This window comes from Lepisma saccharinum, chromosome 11, assembly GCF_977018435.1.
Source record: "Lepisma saccharinum chromosome 11, izLepSacc3.1, whole genome shotgun sequence".
Taxonomy (NCBI): Eukaryota; Metazoa; Arthropoda; class Insecta; order Zygentoma; family Lepismatidae; genus Lepisma; species Lepisma saccharinum.
Window position 1 is genome coordinate 16,196,711 of NC_139239.1, and position 16,048 is coordinate 16,212,758.

Below are 16,048 nucleotides of genomic sequence, written 5' to 3' on the forward strand. Positions count from 1 at the left end.
TACAGTACTTGTGGTGGTTTTATGCATATGCACTTCAGTTTTCTTTCAGATTCTAGATACTGTAATCTAAAATTCTAACTGTAATACAGTACTTGTGGTGGTTTTATGCATATGCACTTCAGTTTTCCTTCAGATTCTAGATACTGTAACCTAAAATTCTAACTGTAATACAGTACTTGTGGTGGTTTTATGCTTATGCACTCCAGTTTTCCTCCAGATTCTAGATACTGTAATCTAAAATTCTAACTGTAATACAGAACTTGTGGTGGTTTTATGCTTATCCACTTCAGTTTTCCTTCAGATTCTAGATACTGTAATCTAAAATTCTAACTGTAATACAGTACTTGTGGTGGTTTCATGCATATGCACTTCAGTTCTCCTTCAGATTCTAGATATTGTAATCTAAAATTCTAACTGTAATACAGTACTTGTGGTGGTTTTATGCATATGCAATTCAGTTTTCCTTCAGATTCTAGATACTGTAATCTAAAATTCTAACTGTAATACAGTACTTGTGGTGGTTTTATGCATATGCACTTCAGTTTTCCTTCAGATTCTAGATACTGTAATCTAAAATTCTAACTGTAATACAGTACTTGTTGTGGTTTCATGCTTATGCACTTCAGTTTTCCTTCAGATACTAGATGCTGTAATCTAAAATTCTAACTGTAATACAGTAGTTGTGGTAGTATTATGCATATGCACTTCAGTTTTCCTTCAGATTCTAGATACTGTAAACTAAAATTCTAACTGTAATACAGTATTTGTGGTGGTTTTGTGCACATGCACTTCAGTTTTCTTTCAGATTCTAGATACTGAAATCTAAAATTCTAACTGTAATACAGTACTTGTGGTGGTTTTATGCATATGCACTTCAGTTTTCCTTCAGATTCTAGATACTGTAATCTAAAATTCTAACTGTAATACAGTCCTTGTGGTGGTTTTATGCTTATGCACTTCAGTTTTCCTTCAGATTCTAGATACTGTAATCTAAAATTCTAACTGTAATACAGTCCTTGTGGTGGTTTTATGCATATGCACTTCAGTTTTCCTTCAGATTATAGATACTGTAATCTAAAATTCCAACTGTAATACAGTACTTGTGGTGGTTTTATGCTTATGCACTTCAGTTATCCTTCGGATTCTAGATACTGTAATCTAAAATTCTAACTGTAATACAGTACTTGTGGTGGTTTTATGCATATGCACTTCAGTTTTCCTTCAGATCCTAGATACCGTAATCTAAAATTCTAACTGTAATACAGTACTTGTGGTGGTTTTATGCTTATGCACTTCAGTTTTCCTTCAGATTCTAAATAATGTAATCTTAAATTCTAACTGTAATACAGTACTTGTGTTGGTTTTATGCTTATCCACTTCAGTTTTACTTCAGATTCTAGATACCGTAATCTAAAATTCTAACTGTAATTCAGTACTTGTGGTGGTTTTATGCATATGCACAAAAGTTTTCCTTCAGATTCTAGACACTGTAATCTAAAATTCTAACTGTAATACAGTACTTGTGGTGGTTTTATGCATATGCACTCCAGTTTTCCTTCAGATTCTAGATACCGTAATCTAAAATTCTAACTGTAATACAGTACTTGTGGTGGTTTCATGCTGATGCACTTCAGTTTTCCTTCAGATTCTAGATATTGTAATCTAAAATTCTAACTGTAATACAGTACTTGTGGTGGTTTTATGCATATGCACTTCAGTTTTCTTTCAGATTCTAGATACCGTAATCTAAAATTCTAACTGTAATACAGTACTTGTGGTGGTTTTATGCATATGCACATCAGTTTTCCTTCAGATTCTAGATACTGTAATCTAAAATTCTAACTGTAATACAGTACTTGTGGTGGTTTTATGCTTATGCACTCCAGTTCTCCTCCAGATTCTAGATACAGTAATCTAAAATTCTAACTGTAATACAGTACTTGTGGTGGTTTTATGCTTATCCACTTCAGTTTTCCTTCAGATTCTAGATACTGTAATCTAAAATTCTAACTGTAATACAGTACTTGTGGTGGTTTCATGCTGATGCACTTCAGTTTTCCTTCAGATTCTAGATATTGTAATCTAAAATTCTAACTGTAATACAGTACTTGTGGTGGTTTTATGCATAAGACTTGAGTTTTCTTTCACATTCTAGATACTGTAATCTAAAATTCTAACTGTAATACAGTACTTGTGGTTGTTTTATGCATATGCACTTCAGTTTTCCTTCAGATTCTAGATATTGTAATCTAAAATTCTAACTGTAATACAGTACTTGTGGTGGTTTTATGCATAAGACTTGAGTTTTCTTTCACATTCTAGATACTGTAATCTAAAATTCTAACTGTAATACAGTACTTGTGGTTGTTTTATGCATATGCACTTCAGTTTTCCTTCAGATTCTAGATACTGTAATCTAAAATTCTAACTGTAATACAGTACTTTTTGTGGTTTCATGCTTATGCACTTCAGTTTTCCTTCAGATACTATATACTGTAATCTAGAATTCTAACTGTAATACAGTAGTAGTGGTAGTTTTATGCATATGCACTTCAGTTTTCCTTCAGATTCTAGATACTGTAAACTAAAATTCTAACTGTAATACAGTATTTGTGGTGGTTTTATGCACATGCACTTCAGTTTTCTTTCAGATTCTAGATACCGCAATCTAAAATTCTAACTGTAATACAGTACTTGTGGTGGTTTTATGCATATGCACTTCAGTTTTCCTTTAGATTCTAGATACTGTAATCTAAAATTCTCACTGTAATACAGTACTTGTGGTGGTTTTATGCATAAGACTTGAGTTTTCTTTCACATTCTAGATACTGTAATCTAAAATTCTAACTGTAATACAGTACTTGTGGTGGTTTTATGCTTATGCACTTCAGTTTTCCTTCAGATTCTAGATACTGTAATCTAAAATTCTAACTGTAATACAGTCCTTGTGGTGGTTTTATGCATATTCACTTCAGTTTTCCTTCAGATTATAGATACTGTAATCTAAAATTCTAACTGTAATACAGTACTTGTGGTAGTTTTATGCATATGCACTTCAGTTATCCTTCGGATTCTAGATACTTTAATCTAAAATTCTAACTGTAATACAGTACTTGTGGGGGTTTTATGCATATGCACTTCAGTTTTCATTCAGATTCTAGATACTGTAATCAAAAATTCTAACTGTAATACAGTACTTGTGGTATTTTTATGCTTATGCATTTCAGTTTTCCTTCAGATTCTAGATACTGTAATCTAAAATTCTAACTGTAATACAGTACATGTGGTGGTTTTATGCTTATGCACTTCAGTTATCCTTCGGATTCTAGATACTGTAATGTAAAATTCTAACTGTAATACAGTACTTGTGTTGGTTTTATGCATATGCACTTCAGTTTTCCTTCAGATTCTAGATATTGTAATCTAAAATTCTAACTGTAATACAGTATTTGTGGTGGTTTTCTGCATATGCACTTCAGTTTTCTTTCAGATTCTAGATACTGTAATCTAAAATTCTAACTGTAATACAGTATTTGTGGTGGTTTTATGCATATGCACTTCTGTTTTCTTTCAGACTCTAGATAGTGTAATCTAAAATTCTAACTGTAATACAGTACTTGTGGTGGTTCCATGCTTATGCACTTCAGTTTTCCTTCAGATACTAGATACTGTAATCTAAAATTCAAACTGTAATACAGTAGTTGTGGTAGTTTTATGCATATGCACTTCAGTTTTCCTTCAGATTCTAGATACTGTAAACTAAAATTCTAACTGTAATACAGTACTTGTGGTGGTTTTGTGCTTATCCACTTCAGTTTTCCTTCAGATTCTAGATACTGTAATCTAAAATTCTAAGTGTAATACAGTACTTGTGGTGGTTTCATGCTGATGCACTTCAGTTTTCCTTCAGATTCTAGATATTGTAATCTAAAATTCTAACTGTAATACAGTACTTGTGGTGGTTTCATGCATATGCACTTCAGTTTTCTTTCAGATTCTAGATACTGTAATCTAAAATTCTAACTGTAATACAGTACTTGTGGTGGTTTTATGCATATGCACTTCAGTTTTCCTTCAGATTCTAGATACTGTAACCTAAAATTCTAACTGTAATACAGTACTTGTGGTGGTTTTATGCTTATGCACTCCAGTTTTCCTCCAGATTCTAGATACTGTAATCTAAAATTCTAACTGTAATACAGAACTTGTGGTGGTTTTATGCTTATCCACTTCAGTTTTCCTTCAGATTCTAGATACTGTAATCTAAAATTCTAACTGTAATACAGTACTTGTGGTGGTTTCATGCATATGCACTTCAGTTCTCCTTCAGATTCTAGATATTGTAATCTAAAATTCTAACTGTAATACAGTACTTGTGGTGGTTTTATGCATATGAAATTCAGTTTTCCTTCAGATTCTAGATACTGTAATCTAAAATTCTAACTGTAATACAGTACTTGTGGTGGTTTTATGCATATGCACTTCAGTTTTCCTTCAGATTCTAGATACTGTAATCTAAAATTCTAACTGTAATACAGTACTTGTTGTGGTTTCATGCTTATGCACTTCAGTTTTCCTTCAGATACTAGATGCTGTAATCTAAAATTCTAACTGTAATACAGTAGTTGTGGTAGTATTATGCATATGCACTTCAGTTTTCCTTCAGATTCTAGATACTGTAAAATAAATTCTAACTGTAATACAGTATTTGTGGTGGTTTTATGCACATGCACTTCAGTTTTCTTTCAGATTCTAGATACTGTAATCTAAAATTCTAACTGTAATACAGTACTTGTGGTGGTTTTATGCATATGCACTTCAGTTTTCCTTCAGATTCTAGATATTGTAATCTAAAATTCTAACTGTAATACAGTCCTTGTGGTGGTTTTATGCTTATGCACTCCAGTTCTCCTCCAGATTCTAGATACTGTAATCTAAAATTCTAACTGTAATACAGTACTTGTGGTGGTTTTATGCTTATCCACTTCAGTTTTCCTTCAGATTCTAGATACTGTAATCTAAAATTCTAACTGTAATACAGTACTTGTGGTGGTTTCATGCTGATGCACTTCAGTTTTCCTTCAGATTCTAGATATTGTAATCTAAAATTCTAACTGTAATACAGTACTTGTGGTGGTTTTATGCATAAGACTTGAGTTTTCTTTCACATTCTAGATACTGTAATCTAAAATTCTAACTGTAATACAGTACTTGTGGTGGTTTTATGCATATGCACTTCAGTTTTCCTTCAGATTCTAGATACTGTAATCTAAAATTCTAACTGTAATACAGTACTTTTTGTGGTTTCATGCTTATGCACTTCAGTTTTCCTTCAGATACTATATACTGTAATCTAGAATTCTAACTGTAATACAGTAGTAGTGGTAGTTTTATGCATATGCACTTCAGTTTTCCTTCAGATTCTAGATACTGTAAACTAAAATTCTAACTGTAATACAGTATTTGTGGTGGTTTTATGCACATGCACTTCAGTTTTCTTTCAGATTCTAGATACCGCAATCTAAAATTCTAACTGTAATACAGTACTTGTGGTGGTTTTATGCATATGCACTTCAGTTTTCCTTTAGATTCTAGATACTGTAATCTAAAATTCTCACTGTAATACAGTACTTGTGGTGGTTTTATGCATAAGACTTGAGTTTTCTTTCACATTCTAGATACTGTAATCTAAAATTCTAACTGTAATACAGTACTTGTGGTGGTTTTATGCTTATGCACTTCAGTTTTCCTTCAGATTCTAGATACTGTAATCTAAAATTCTAACTGTAATACAGTCCTTGTGGTGGTTTTATGCATATTCACTTCAGTTTTCCTTCAGATTATAGATACTGTAATCTAAAATTCTAACTGTAATACAGTACTTGTGGTAGTTTTATGCATATGCACTTCAGTTATCCTTCGGATTCTAGATACTTTAATCTAAAATTCTAACTGTAATACAGTACTTGTGGGGGTTTTATGCATATGCACTTCAGTTTTCATTCAGATTCTAGATACTGTAATCAAAAATTCTAACTGTAATACAGTACTTGTGGTATTTTTATGCTTATGCATTTCAGTTTTCCTTCAGATTCTAGATACTGTAATCTAAAATTCTAACTGTAATACAGTACATGTGGTGGTTTTATGCTTATGCACTTCAGTTATCCTTCGGATTCTAGATACTGTAATGTAAAATTCTAACTGTAATACAGTACTTGTGTTGGTTTTATGCATATGCACTTCAGTTTTCCTTCAGATTCTAGATATTGTAATCTAAAATTCTAACTGTAATACAGTATTTGTGGTGGTTTTCTGCATATGCACTTCAGTTTTCTTTCAGATTCTAGATACTGTAATCTAAAATTCTAACTGTAATACAGTATTTGTGGTGGTTTTATGCATATGCACTTCTGTTTTCTTTCAGACTCTAGATAGTGTAATCTAAAATTCTAACTGTAATACTGTACTTGTGGTGGTTCCATGCTTATGCACTTCAGTTTTCCTTCAGATACTAGATACTGTAATCTAAAATTCAAACTGTAATACAGTAGTTGTGGTAGTTTTATGCATATGCACTTCAGTTTTCCTTCAGATTCTAGATACTGTAAACTAAAATTCTAACTGTAATACAGTACTTGTGGTGGTTTTGTGCTTATCCACTTCAGTTTTCCTTCAGATTCTAGATACTGTAATCTAAAATTCTAAGTGTAATACAGTACTTGTGGTGGTTTCATGCTGATGCACTTCAGTTTTCCTTCAGATTCTAGATATTGTAATCTAAAATTCTAACTGTAATACAGTACTTGTGGTGGTTTCATGCATATGCACTTCAGTTTTCTTTCAGATTCTAGATACTGTAATCTAAAATTCTAACTGTAATACAGTACTTGTGGTGGTTTTATGCATATGCACTTCAGTTTTCCTTCAGATTCTAGATACTGTAACCTAAAATTCTAACTGTAATACAGTACTTGTGGTGGTTTTATGCTTATGCACTCCAGTTTTCCTCCAGATTCTAGATACTGTAATCTAAAATTCTAACTGTAATACAGAACTTGTGGTGGTTTTATGCTTATCCACTTCAGTTTTCCTTCAGATTCTAGATACTGTAATCTAAAATTCTAACTGTAATACAGTACTTGTGGTGGTTTCATGCATATGCACTTCAGTTCTCCTTCAGATTCTAGATATTGTAATCTAAAATTCTAACTGTAATACAGTACTTGTGGTGGTTTTATGCATATGAAATTCAGTTTTCCTTCAGATTCTAGATACTGTAATCTAAAATTCTAACTGTAATACAGTACTTGTGGTGGTTTTATGCATATGCACTTCAGTTTTCCTTCAGATTCTAGATACTGTAATCTAAAATTCTAACTGTAATACAGTACTTGTTGTGGTTTCATGCTTATGCACTTCAGTTTTCCTTCAGATACTAGATGCTGTAATCTAAAATTCTAACTGTAATACAGTAGTTGTGGTAGTATTATGCATATGCACTTCAGTTTTCCTTCAGATTCTAGATACTGTAAAATAAATTCTAACTGTAATACAGTATTTGTGGTGGTTTTATGCACATGCACTTCAGTTTTCTTTCAGATTCTAGATACTGTAATCTAAAATTCTAACTGTAATACAGTACTTGTGGTGGTTTTATGCATATGCACTTCAGTTTTCCTTCAGATTCTAGATATTGTAATCTAAAATTCTAACTGTAATACAGTCCTTGTGGTGGTTTTATGCTTATGCACTCCAGTTCTCCTCCAGATTCTAGATACTGTAATCTAAAATTCTAACTGTAATACAGTACTTGTGGTGGTTTTATGCTTATCCACTTCAGTTTTCCTTCAGATTCTAGATACTGTAATCTAAAATTCTAACTGTAATACAGTACTTGTGGTGGTTTCATGCTGATGCACTTCAGTTTTCCTTCAGATTCTAGATATTGTAATCTAAAATTCTAACTGTAATACAGTACTTGTGGTGGTTTTATGCATAAGACTTGAGTTTTCTTTCACATTCTAGATACTGTAATCTAAAATTCTAACTGTAATACAGTACTTGTGGTGGTTTTATGCATATGCACTTCAGTTTTCCTTCAGATTCTAGATACTGTAATCTAAAATTCTAACTGTAATACAGTACTTTTTGTGGTTTCATGCTTATGCACTTCAGTTTTCCTTCAGATACTATATACTGTAATCTAGAATTCTAACTGTAATACAGTAGTAGTGGTAGTTTTATGCATATGCACTTCAGTTTTCCTTCAGATTCTAGATACTGTAAACTAAAATTCTAACTGTAATACAGTATTTGTGGTGGTTTTATGCACATGCACTTCAGTTTTCTTTCAGATTCTAGATACCGCAATCTAAAATTCTAACTGTAATACAGTACTTGTGGTGGTTTTATGCATATGCACTTCAGTTTTCCTTTAGATTCTAGATACTGTAATCTAAAATTCTCACTGTAATACAGTACTTGTGGTGGTTTTATGCATAAGACTTGAGTTTTCTTTCACATTCTAGATACTGTAATCTAAAATTCTAACTGTAATACAGTACTTGTGGTGGTTTTATGCTTATGCACTTCAGTTTTCCTTCAGATTCTAGATACTGTAATCTAAAATTCTAACTGTAATACAGTCCTTGTGGTGGTTTTATGCATATTCACTTCAGTTTTCCTTCAGATTATAGATACTGTAATCTAAAATTCTAACTGTAATACAGTACTTGTGGTAGTTTTATGCATATGCACTTCAGTTATCCTTCGGATTCTAGATACTTTAATCTAAAATTCTAACTGTAATACAGTACTTGTGGGGGTTTTATGCATATGCACTTCAGTTTTCATTCAGATTCTAGATACTGTAATCAAAAATTCTAACTGTAATACAGTACTTGTGGTATTTTTATGCTTATGCATTTCAGTTTTCCTTCAGATTCTAGATACTGTAATCTAAAATTCTAACTGTAATACAGTACATGTGGTGGTTTTATGCTTATGCACTTCAGTTATCCTTCGGATTCTAGATACTGTAATGTAAAATTCTAACTGTAATACAGTACTTGTGTTGGTTTTATGCATATGCACTTCAGTTTTCCTTCAGATTCTAGATATTGTAATCTAAAATTCTAACTGTAATACAGTATTTGTGGTGGTTTTCTGCATATGCACTTCAGTTTTCTTTCAGATTCTAGATACTGTAATCTAAAATTCTAACTGTAATACAGTATTTGTGGTGGTTTTATGCATATGCACTTCTGTTTTCTTTCAGACTCTAGATAGTGTAATCTAAAATTCTAACTGTAATACAGTACTTGTGGTGGTTCCATGCTTATGCACTTCAGTTTTCCTTCAGATACTAGATACTGTAATCTAAAATTCAAACTGTAATACAGTAGTTGTGGTAGTTTTATGCATATGCACTTCAGTTTTCCTTCAGATTCTAGATACTGTAAACTAAAATTCTAACTGTAATACAGTACTTGTGGTGGTTTTGTGCTTATCCACTTCAGTTTTCCTTCAGATTCTAGATACTGTAATCTAAAATTCTAAGTGTAATACAGTACTTGTGGTGGTTTCATGCTGATGCACTTCAGTTTTCCTTCAGATTCTAGATATTGTAATCTAAAATTCTAACTGTAATACAGTACTTGTGGTGGTTTCATGCATATGCACTTCAGTTTTCTTTCAGATTCTAGATACTGTAATCTAAAATTCTAACTGTAATACAGTACTTGTGGTGGTTTTATGCATATGCACTTCAGTTTTCCTTCAGATTCTAGATACTGTAACCTAAAATTCTAACTGTAATACAGTACTTGTGGTGGTTTTATGCTTATGCACTCCAGTTTTCCTCCAGATTCTAGATACTGTAATCTAAAATTCTAACTGTAATACAGAACTTGTGGTGGTTTTATGCTTATCCACTTCAGTTTTCCTTCAGATTCTAGATACTGTAATCTAAAATTCTAACTGTAATACAGTACTTGTGGTGGTTTCATGCATATGCACTTCAGTTCTCCTTCAGATTCTAGATATTGTAATCTAAAATTCTAACTGTAATACAGTACTTGTGGTGGTTTTATGCATATGAAATTCAGTTTTCCTTCAGATTCTAGATACTGTAATCTAAAATTCTAACTGTAATACAGTACTTGTGGTGGTTTTATGCATATGCACTTCAGTTTTCCTTCAGATTCTAGATACTGTAATCTAAAATTCTAACTGTAATACAGTACTTGTTGTGGTTTCATGCTTATGCACTTCAGTTTTCCTTCAGATACTAGATGCTGTAATCTAAAATTCTAACTGTAATACAGTAGTTGTGGTAGTATTATGCATATGCACTTCAGTTTTCCTTCAGATTCTAGATACTGTAAACTAAAATTCTAACTGTAATACAGTATTTGTGGTGGTTTTATGCACATGCACTTCAGTTTTCTTTCAGATTCTAGATACTGTAATCTAAAATTCTAACTGTAATACAGTACTTGTGGTGGTTTTATGCATATGCACTTCAGTTTTCCTTCAGATTCTAGATATTGTAATCTAAAATTCTAACTGTAATACAGTCCTTGTGGTGGTTTTATGCTTATGCACTTCCATTTTCCTTCAGATTCTAGATACTGTAATCTAAAATTCTAACTGTAATACAGTCCTTGTGGTGGTTTTATGCATATGCACTTCAGTTTTCCTTCAGATTCTAGATATTGTAATCTAAAATTCTAACTGTAATACAGTACTTGTGGTGGTTTTATGCTTATGCACTTCAGTTATCCTTCGGATTCTAGATACTGTAATCTAAAATTCTAACTGTAATACAGTACTTGTGGTGGTTTTATGCATATGCACTTCAGTTTTCCTTCAGATCCTAGATACCGTAATCTAAAATTCTAACTGTAATACAGTACTTGTGGTGGTTTTATGCTTATGCACTTCAGTTTTCCTTCAGATTCTAAATAATGTAATCTTAAATTCTAACTGTAATACAGTACTTGTGTTGGTTTTATGCTTATCCACTTCAGTTTTACTTCAGATTCTAGATACCGTAATCTAAAATTCTAACTGTAATTCAGTACTTGTTGTGGTTTTATGCGTATGCACAAAAGTTTTCCTTCAGATTCTAGACACTGTAATCTAAAATTCTAACTGTAATACAGTACTTGTGGTGGTTTTATGCATATGCACTTCAGTTTTCCTTCAGATTCTAGATACCGAAATCTAAAATTCTAACTGTAATACAGTACTTGTAGTGGTTTCATGCTGATGCACTTCAGTTTTCCTTCAGATTCTACGCACTGTAATCTAAAATTCTAACTGTAATACAGTACTTGTGGTGGTTTTATGCATATGCACTTCAGTTTTCTTTCAGATTCTAGATACCGTAATCTAAAATTCTAACTGTAATACAGTACTTGTGGTGGTTTTATGCATATGGACATCAGTTTTCCTTCAGATTCTAGATACTGTAATCTAAAATTCTAACTGTAATACAGTACTTGTGGTGGTTTTATGCTTATGCACTCCAGTTCTCCTCCAGATTCTAGATACTGTAATCTAAAATTCTAACTGTAATACAGTACTTGTGGTGGTTTTATGCTTATCCACTTCAGTTTTCCTTCAGATTCTAGATACTGTAATCTAAAATTCTAACTGTAATACAGTACTTGTGGTGGTTTCATGCTGATGCACTTCAGTTTTCCTTCAGATTCTAGATATTGTAATCTAAAATTCTAACTGTAATACAGTACTTGTGGTGGTTTTATGCATAAGACGAGTTTTCTTTCACATTCTAGATACTGTAATCTAAAATTCTAACTGTAATACAGTACTTGTGGTGGTTTTAAGCATATGCACTTCAGTTTTCCTTCAGATTCTAGATACTGTAATCTAAAATTCTAACTGTAATACAGTACTTTTTGTGGTTTCATGCTTATGCACTTCAGTTTTCCTTCAGATACTATATACTGTAATCTAAAATTCTAACTGTAATACAGTAGTAGTGGTAGTTTTATGCATATGCACTTCAGTTTTCCTTCAGATTCTAGATACTGTAAACTAAAATTCTAACTGTAATACAGTATTTGTGGTGGTTTTATGCACATGCACTTCAGTTTTCTTTCAGATTCTAGATACCGCAATCTAAAATTCTAACTGTAATACAGTACTTGTGGTGGTTTTATGCATATGCACTTCAGTTTTCCTTTAGATTCTAGATACTGTAATCTAAAATTCTCATTGTAATACAGTCCTTGTGGTGGTTTTATGCTTATGCACTTCAGTTTTCCTTCAGATTCTAGATACTGTAATCTAAAATTCTAACTGTAATACAGTACTTGTGGTGGTTTTATCCATATGCACTTCAGTTATCCTTCGGAATCTAGATACTCTAATCTAAAATTCTAACTGTAATACAGTACTTGTTGTGGTTTTATGCTTATGCACTTCAGTTTTCCTTCCGATTCTAGATACTGTAACCTAAAATTCTAACTGTAATACAGTCCTTGTGGTGGTTTTATGCATATGCACTTCAGTTTTCATTCAGATTCTAGATACCGTAATCTAAAATTCTAACTGTAATACAGTACTTGTGGTGGTTTTATGCTTATGCACTTCAGTTTTCCTTCAGATTCTACGCACTGTAATCTAAAATTCTAACTGTAATACAGGATTTGTGTTGGTTTTATGCATATGCACTTCAGTTCTCCTTCAGATTCTAGATACCGTAATCTAAAATTCTAACTGTAATACAGTACTTGTGGTGGTTTTATGCTTATGCACTCCAGTTTTCCTTCAGATTCTAGATACTGTAATCTAAAATTCCAACTGTAATACAGTACTTGTGGTGGTTTTATGCTTATCTACTTCAGTTTTCCTTCAGATTCTAGATACTGTAATCTAAAATTCTAACTGTAATACAGTACTTGTGGTGGTTTCATGCTGATGCACTTCAGTTTTCCTTCAGATTCTAGATATTGTAATCTAAAATTCTAACTGTAATACAGTATTTGTGGTGGTTTTATGCATATGCACTTCAGTTTTCTTTCAGATTCTAGATACTGTAATCTAAAATTCTAACTGTAATACAGTATTTGTGGTGGTTTTATGCATATGCACTTCTGTTTTCTTTCAGACTCTAGATAGTGTAATCTAAAATTCTAACTGTAATACAGTACTTGTGGTGGTTCCATGCTTATGCACTTCAGTTTTCCTTCAGATACTAGATACTGTAATCTAAAATTTAAACTGTAATACAGTAGTTGTGGTAGTTTTATGCATATGCACTTCAGTTTTCCTTCAGATTCTAGATACTGTAAACTAAAATTCTAACTGTAATACAGTACTTGTGGTGGTTTTATGCTTATCCACTTCAGTTTTCCTTCAGATTCTAGATACTGTAATCTAAAATTCTAACTGTAATACAGTACTTGTGGTGGTTTCATGCTGATGCACTTCAGTTTTCCTTCAGATTCTAGATATTGTAATCTAAAATTCTAACTGTAATACAGTACTTGTGGTGGTTTTATGCATATGCACTTCAGTTTTCTTTCAGATTCTAGATACTGTAATCTAAAATTCTAACTGTAATACAGTACTTGTGGTGGTTTTATGCATATGCACTTCAGTTTTCCTTCAGATTCTAGATACCGTAACCTAAAATTCTAACTGTAATACAGTACTTGTGGTGGTTTTATGCTTATGCACTCCAGTTTTCCTCCAGATTCTAGATACTGTAATCTAAAATTCTAACTGTAATACAGAACTTGTGGTGGTTTTATGCTTATCCACTTCAGTTTTCCTTCAGATTCTAGATACTGTAATCTAAAATTCTAACTGTAATACAGTACTTGTGGTGGTTTCATGCATATGCACTTCAGTTCTCCTTCAGATTCTAGATATTGTAATCTAAAATTCTAACTGTAATACAGTACTTGTGGTGGTTTTATGCATATGCAATTCAGTTTTCCTTCAGATTCTAGATACTGTAATCTAAATTTCTAACTGTAATACAGTACTTGTGGTGGTTTTATGCATATGCACTTCAGTTTTCCTTCAGATTCTAGATACTGTAATCTAAAATTCTAACTGTAATACAGTACTTGTTGTGGTTTCATGCTTATGCACTTCAGTTTTCCTTCAGATACTAGATGCTGTAATCTAAAATTCTAACTGTAATACAGTAGTTGTGGTAGTATTATGCATATGCACTTCAGTTTTCCTTCAGATTCTAGATACTGTAAACTAAAATTCTAACTGTAATACAGTATTTGTGGTGGTTTTGTGCACATGCACTTCAGTTTTCTTTCAGATTCTAGATACTGAAATCTAAAATTCTAACTGTAATACAGTACTTGTGGTGGTTTTATGCATATGCACTTCAGTTTTCCTTCAGATTCTAGATACTGTAATCTAAAATTCTAACTGTAATACAGTCCTTGTGGTGGTTTTATGCTTATGCACTTCAGTTTTCCTTCAGATTCTAGATACTGTAATCTAAAATTCTAACTGTAATACAGTCCTTGTGGTGGTTTTATGCATATGCACTTCAGTTTTCCTTCAGATTATAGATACTGTAATCTAAAATTCCAACTGTAATACAGTACTTGTGGTGGTTTTATGCTTATGCACTTCAGTTATCCTTCGGATTCTAGATACTGTAATCTAAAATTCTAACTGTAATACAGTACTTGTGGTGGTTTTATGCATATGCACTTCAGTTTTCCTTCAGATCCTAGATACCGTAATCTAAAATTCTAACTGTAATACAGTACTTGTGGTGGTTTTATGCTTATGCACTTCAGTTTTCCTTCAGATTCTAAATAATGTAATCTTAAATTCTAACTGTAATACAGTACTTGTGTTGGTTTTATGCTTATCCACTTCAGTTTTACTTCAGATTCTAGATACCGTAATCTAAAATTCTAACTGTAATTCAGTACTTGTGGTGGTTTTATGCATATGCACAAAAGTTTTCCTTCAGATTCTAGACACTGTAATCTAAAATTCTAACTGTAATACAGTACTTGTGGTGGTTTTATGCATATGCACTTCAGTTTTCCTTCAGATTCTAGATACCGTAATCTAAAATTCTAACTGTAATACAGTACTTGTGGTGGTTTCATGCTGATGCACTTCAGTTTTCCTTCAGATTCTAGATATTGTAATCTAAAATTCTAACTGTAATACAGTACTTGTGGTGGTTTTATGCATATGCACTTCAGTTTTCTTTCAGATTCTAGATACCGTAATCTAAAATTCTAACTGTAATACAGTACTTGTGGTGGTTTTATGCATATGCACATCAGTTTTCCTTCAGATTCTAGATACTGTAATCTAAAATTCTAACTGTAATACAGTACTTGTGGTGGTTTTATGCTTATGCACTCCAGTTCTCCTCCAGATTCTAGATACTGTAATCTAAAATTCTAACTGTAATACAGTACTTGTGGTGGTTTTATGCTTATCCACTTCAGTTTTCCTTCAGATTCTAGATACTGTAATCTAAAATTCTAACTGTAATACAGTACTTGTGGTGGTTTCATGCTGATGCACTTCAGTTTTCCTTCAGATTCTAGATATTGTAATCTAAAATTCTAACTGTAATACAGTACTTGTGGTGGTTTTATGCATAAGACTTGAGTTTTCTTTCACATTCTAGATACTGTAATCTAAAATTCTAACTGTAATACAGTACTTGTGGTGGTTTTATGCATATGCACTTCAGTTTTCCTTCAGATTCTAGATACTGTAATCTAAAATTCTAACTGTAATACAGTACTTTTTGTGGTTTCATGCTTATGCACTTCAGTTTTCCTTCAGATACTATATACTGTAATCTAGAATTCTAACTGTAATACAGTAGTAGTGGTAGTTTTATGCATATGCACTTCAGTTTTCCTTCAGATTCTAGATACTGTAAACTAAAATTCTAACTGTAATACAGTATTTGTGGTGGTTTTATGCACATGCACTTCAGTTTTCTTTCAGATTCTAGATACCGCAATCTAAAATTCTAACTGTAATACAGTACTTGTGGTGG